This window comes from Lactuca sativa, chromosome 8 (assembly GCF_002870075.4).
Source record: "Lactuca sativa cultivar Salinas chromosome 8, Lsat_Salinas_v11, whole genome shotgun sequence".
Classification (NCBI taxonomy): domain Eukaryota; kingdom Viridiplantae; phylum Streptophyta; class Magnoliopsida; order Asterales; family Asteraceae; genus Lactuca; species Lactuca sativa.
In genome coordinates, this window is record NC_056630.2 from 543,218 (window position 1) to 549,775 (window position 6,558).

At 37.2% G+C, this 6,558-nt stretch overlaps 1 long non-coding RNA gene across 1 annotated transcript; it reads right to left on the reverse strand.

Annotated features, from left to right (window-relative positions):
* Positions 1 to 322: 322 nt before the first annotated feature.
* Positions 323 to 3,062, reverse strand: LOC128127904 (uncharacterized). Its single transcript, XR_008225566.1, has 3 exons — positions 2,905 to 3,062; positions 2,634 to 2,702; positions 323 to 1,868 (listed from the first exon to the last, which is right to left on the reverse strand). It is a non-coding gene; the product is annotated as an uncharacterized LOC128127904 (long non-coding RNA).
* Between the last annotated feature and the right edge of the window lie 3,496 nt (positions 3,063 to 6,558).

Genomic DNA, 6,558 nt, shown 5'->3' on the forward strand with positions numbered 1-6,558 from the left:
AAAAATATGTTTATAAATTTAAAATACATAAAAAAAATGTAAACAAATACATATAAAAACTTTAAAAAATACGTACATACGTAAAAATAGATATAAATATGTAATACATAAAAAAATAACACATAAAAATATGTAAAATATTTAAAAATACATATAAATATGTAAAAAATAAGTTTATACATTTAAAATACGTAAACATATACATATAAAAACTTAGTGTAAGTCCCTAATTTGCCTGTGTATCAGTCAGATCCGTTTGACGGTGCGGAATCCCAATCAAACGGATGATGTCATATCAAATAGAAGAGAAGGAGAAGAAGAATAATATGAATCTTCAATGTATTGAATAGATTGGAGTGATGCTCCTTTACATGAGATTCACACACACACACACATAAGCTCCCGTTTCTCTCTATTCAGTTCATCAATCTCTACTCCTCACCCTAACACCTATATTTATACTTGGAGAACATGGGCCGGATAACATGGGCCGTAAATGGGTTTACGGTCATAAGGTGTTTACGGCCGTAAACTCAACCGTAAACATGATCGTAAACTCCAAAAATATTACAGAAAAATACAATTGCCCAGAAAAGTAAAGTATAAACCATATTTTTGACCCAACAATCTCCCTCTTGGTTTATAACTTTCTTTTCTTAATTGACCCAACAAGCTCCCCCTAAAAAGTAACTAGCTCTTCTTGTCAATTTCCAATGGGAGCTTGGCTTCAGCTTTAACCTTCGATTTCTTCACAGCATCAGGATGAACATATGAATCTTCAATGAATGACTTCATCTTGAGCACTTGAGGTTTTCTTCAGAATTTGACATTAAACGCACATTGGGTGAGGAGGCTTGACGTACTGATTCTTGAAAGATAGCGCTTTCAGCTTGAGAATCTTCAGAGAGAACATCAGAGAGAACAAATCTTCTGGATCACTTCAGCAGGTACAACGATAGCAGCAGACTGATTGAGGAGGCTCCAATGCAATCCGTCACATAATCTTCAATTTCTGCTTCACCTTGCTTCTGGGGTTGAAGAATTGAATGTCGAAAGAATAATATTCATTTCTTGCTTCTTCGAATGAAAATTCTTTGATGCTCACGGACGAAGCCTTGGTTCATAAATTTTCGACACAATCTCCATGAGTCTTATCTATACCTGAAATCACTTTTCAAGACAAAACAAAACTAAAAGAAAACTTAGAACAAAAAGTAAAACAAAAATAACACTATTTTTGATTTTGAATTTTTTTTGATTTTTTTTTAAATTTTAATTCTCCCCTTTTATTTAAATTAGAAGAACACTATGAACGAACTTAACAAAAACAAAAATAATAGCTAACTTTAAGAGTGATTTGGGATCAAAGTTATTGGACAACCTTATTCCACTTATCGGTACCCTTATCTTCACATCTTCGTCTGATCGATCACCAGTATTGTGGTCCACTTAAACACGAAACATTTGTGACAAGATTTGGACAATTTACCAATGACATGATACATGCATATATCTAATTATAACTTTATTATCATGATTGGCCCTAATTCTTAAATATATTTTTCTTATGACCATTTAACTGACTTGTGACATCCCCAAAATCACGGCCATAAAAGACCGATTTTGTTTATGCTTTATAAAAATCAGAGTACTTCATTTTATAAAAAGGTTGCGGAATTTGTTCCCAGAAAAACATGGTAAATACGTTATTAAAACATTTTTGAAGAAACGTATTTATTTCATTTTAAAATGTTTGGGATGTCATCGTTAATACCGAAACATAAGCATAAACAGAACTTACAATGATTTACACTAGTGATCTACATATCTTTTAAATCTCTCAGTGCAATGTCACTTCACTTCGTCACCTGTGATATACATAAACTGAGTGGGTCAGGTTGGGAAACCTGGTGAGTACATAGGGTTTTCAACCCACAATAATATAATTATTATGTTCAATCAAACAATCAACCCAATTACCCATCCCCATTATCTTCTTTACTCTTTAAGGATTTAACCTACGAGTCATCTATCCTGCATTCGTTTATTCCGAAGTCCCTTACTTCCAGGGTTATGGGACTGGCACTAAATCCATAGCTGCCAATGTTCGTTCATAAAGCACTAATTCCATAGCTGCTATAGTCTATTCATCGGGTACTAAATCCATAGCTACCAGTCTTTATCTAATAGGTACTAAGTCCATAGCTACCAATGTTCAACAGGTACTAAGTCCATAGCTACCAATTCCTACAGGTACTAAATCCTTAGCTACCAGCGTCTAACTAATAGGTACTAAGTCCATAGCTACCAATTCCCAACAGGTACTAAATCCATAGCTACCAACGTCTAAAAGGTACTAAGTCCATAGCTACCAGTGTTTGTCCCATAGGCACTAAGTCTATAGCTGCCAATGTATACTCACGTCATCTTCTATCTCTCATCATTCATCTACCCATCTCATACCCAACATTTTTGTATATATAAGATACGTATACAGTTTAAGTCCTTTAAAACATGTATAAAACGTTCAACCAGCATAGACAGCAAGTATTCAGATAATATGCACACATAGCACGTAGTTTATATAAAATACTTCATATCTATGTGTAAGATGAAAGGGACTATGCACTCACCTGAAAGGTGGTGAGTCGGCACTCGGACAGCACTTCGTTACTCTTAAAACAATTATCCCTTGACGAAACCTAGTATCATTACCACTAGAGTTTAGTCTAACGCTTGACGAGACTAATTTAATAGTCTAGCTATTATTACTATTATATAAGCGTTAAATAACACTCAATATAACTCATAATAATAGCCTAAGTAATTATTTTAAGGTCCTAACAATGTTACTATAATTAAATAAAATCTATATTTAATATACTATAGGCGTAGCTCACTTACAGCGGGTTTTTATTAAAAACCAGGCTTCGCTGGAGCAGCGTTTCCGAGCCGAAATCTTTTCTTCTCGGAGCCGTCGGGCGCTCCGGGGCTTTCTTCTCGTGATAGGGAGGTTCCCTAGACTTGGGAGGGGTTTAGGGAGGTTAGAGAGAAGTTAGAGAGAGAAAGAAAGGCTTATGGTGTGAAGAAAATATGAGGAGTTCACCCTTGTATTTATAGGAAGTGTATAGTAAAGTAGTCTCCAAGCTTCGTCCGTAACTTTTGCATACGAGCTCCGTTTTTGTCTGTCTTTTTACTGTTGAGTTCCTATTAATGAGATCTTCAACTTTCATTTAGACCTCGTTGGCTAATTCTCATTCTATCTCGTATTTACAAAACTGTATCAAATTCGCCGCGCTCGAAAAGTAGGGACTAAGCTTCGTCCATAACTTTCGCATACGAGCTCCATTTTTGTCTGTCTTTTTACCGTTGAGTTCCTATTAATGAGATCTTCAACTCTCATTTAGACCTCGTTGGCTAATTCTCATTCTATCTCGTATTTACAAAACTGTATCGAATTCGCCGCGCTCGAAAAGTAGGGACTAAGCTTCGTCCATAACTTTTGCATACGAGCTCTATTATCGACGTTCTTTATATCCATGCGTTGGTATTTACGAGTACTATAACTTTCATTTAGATCCCGTCGGCTAAAAATCGACCGATCTAAAATTCAGATTTCGGGCTGTGCACTGCTATGCTAAATCTTAGAAAAATCATAACTTCCTCATACGAAGTCAGATTTGGGCGTTCTTTTTATCGATGTTCTTAGTTTAACATATTCTACGACTTTCATTTAGATCGCTAAGGCTAAATCTCGCTCTATCGTAAATTCACTATTTACGCTTCCCGGTATCGTGCCGGTTCCGTCGCGAAACTTCAACGGGTCATAACTTCTTCGTTATAACTCGGTTTTCGGCATTCTTTATATGTACGAAAACCTTGTAACATACTCTACAACTTGGTTAAGATTATTTATTCTAAATAATCTTTTGTCGAAAAGTCGTTTTCGACCCCTAATGCCTCTAATTTGACTAGCCCGGATTTGCGGGCGTTACATGACTACAACCAGGGATATTGTTGTCCACCTAAATCGAGCAGTGAGATCTACAGACAATCTGTATGTGTTCAATTTTAAATGTACTAGAACGTTTTTCCCGCTTCCTGATATGCCCCAGCTATCAAGAACTTCCAGAGTACTCCTTACACCGGGTGAGCAGACAATCATTCAGAGAGAGGACAGATTCAGATTGCTACTACTTATTGTTTCAGAGGGGTTGAGAAGCAGAAGGTTGCATATGCTGTGTACCAGGTCGGATTGGAAGTCACGCAAAGGATACATCATATGGCTAACAGATGAGAGGAATTTCATATATATAGCCTGCAGAGAAATAGAGTTGCATATGCTGTGTACCAGGTCAGATTGGAAGTCACGCAAAGGAGACAACATATGACTAACAGACAGACAGAAAGAAAACGATATTCTACAGACCTAATTTATCGGAATTTACCAGTCGCCCCATCCAACCGGAATTAAGGACAGAATCCGCACATCGAGGAAAAGTGAATCCACAGTTCTAGATACGGGTTATTTAATGTGACCGGTAGATTCCCATGTATATCTCCCTGCTCAACCTATCCGAGCGTCGTGACATTAGGTTAAATGGATCTAACTAGGTCAAAGTTTTTCAAGTCCTTAAATTCATTAGGTTCAACTCTCCCTAGTTAAGTCCATTTAAAATCTTTCGTGCCTACCAGAGCATCGAACACAGAGCGTAGACGATTCAACTTAGGTACGTTACGTCAATTCAGATTGCCCGTTATCACTTGCTAATTTCATTTCCCAAAACATATCCTGCAAGCACTTTTCATAACCAACATATATTTTTTTTTATTTTCTGATTTTCTAATGTTTTTGGATTTTTTTTTTTTAAATTTTCTAATTTTTTTGTTTTGTTTTTATTTCTCCCCCTAAATTTGTGCATATGAGAGAAACGAAAATAAATGCGCAAATATAAATTATCATAAAATAAAAATTAGTCTTTAAAGCGAATCAGCTTAAGAAAAACTCAGGAGTATAGAGAAGAAAACGCAAACCGTAATTCATCGATTTAATCTGCATTATGAAGGTCTGATAACAGCAAGCATAATCTCAGAACAGATCCGAAAATTCTTCATATCATTAAGCACTAACCCCATTTGTGATCTCTTCTTTTCTTCCTTTCCCGCAAAAGGACACATTCTCCCAAACAATGTTCTGAGTGTTGTACAATTGAGAGATTCCTCCTATCATGTGCCTGGAACAGCTACTACCAACAAACCGAAGTCTGATGATATGCCTCCATAGCTGCTCCGACACAGAGCGAGATCAGTTGGTCTTTGGAACCCAGTCCATTTTGAAACTGGGTCGACCTTTGTCATCAATGCAGGGTACTCTCTCCCATGACATATCCTGCTTATCACAAACAGAAGATGATGAAATATTAGAGTCATTAGAAGATTTGGGAGTTTTCACCTTTGGTACCCATCTATATTCGGGTTTAACCCATTTCTTGTTCGATCCGATGGGTGCCTCGGCACTTGCTTTGGAACTTGAAGTTGGCCGTTGAGATGACTTTGATTTTGGCTTTACGGGATCATCTCTTTGATTTGGCTTCTTGGCCGACATTCCCTTCTTGCCCTTGGGATTTGGATGCTTGGCCTTGGGAGTTGGATGCTTGGCCTTGGGAGTTTGATTCTTCTCCTTTTGCGCGTTCCAGTCACCATTGTCTTAATGTGACATGGAAGGGATTCTTTTGAAGTATCTCCCACTTGGTGCGTTTTTCCATCCTTGTGCGTTGTAGGGAACGTAAGCGTGATTTGGACAGTTTCGGGCAATGTGTCCAGGTGTTCCACAATGAAAACAAGTCTTTTTCTTCACTGTGAAGTTATTTCTTCCTGCCCCTGGTGGCGTATCTTTGCCTTGTCTCTTGTTGTTCCCACATGCACCCTTACAACAGGCACTCTATTTAGCTTGAAATGGTGGCCTGTATTTACCAACGACAGGTTGATTAGAAGCAACAGATTCAGAGTTCAAGGGGTCGTTTGTTTGTTCAGAAGAACTCTCCTTGTTCTCATCCTCTGTTACTTTGCCTGCACAAGAAGTAGCAACATTAGTATCTTCAATATTAATAACTCCTCCTGACACAAATCCAACTCGTTTGCCATATTGAAGATGTGGCTCCCTGTCAGTTTCGTCCTGTGTCATAGGGATGGATGTGTAGTTATGATTATAAGGAGGAGGTACACTATCATACCCTAGACCCTTGTTTTGATTTTCTTTGAATTTTAATTGGGTTTCATATAAGGACTCGACTGTCTAACTTGACGCAGTATAATTTTTGAAACTGACATCAGTTTTTCCACACTTAATTTTTAAAGCGTCAAGTTCTTCAGTTACAGCAACAAGTTGTCTCTTAACATAATCATAATTTTCACACTTGTTGCTATACTCTTCCTGAAGTTTCCTAAAGTCCTTGGTTTTTGCTTCTAACTCAGCCTTCAGGGGTTTCTGTCGTTTCCTGAGTTGATATCATTCATATCTCAGGTCTTCAACTTCTCTTTTAAATAAATCAATTTGTT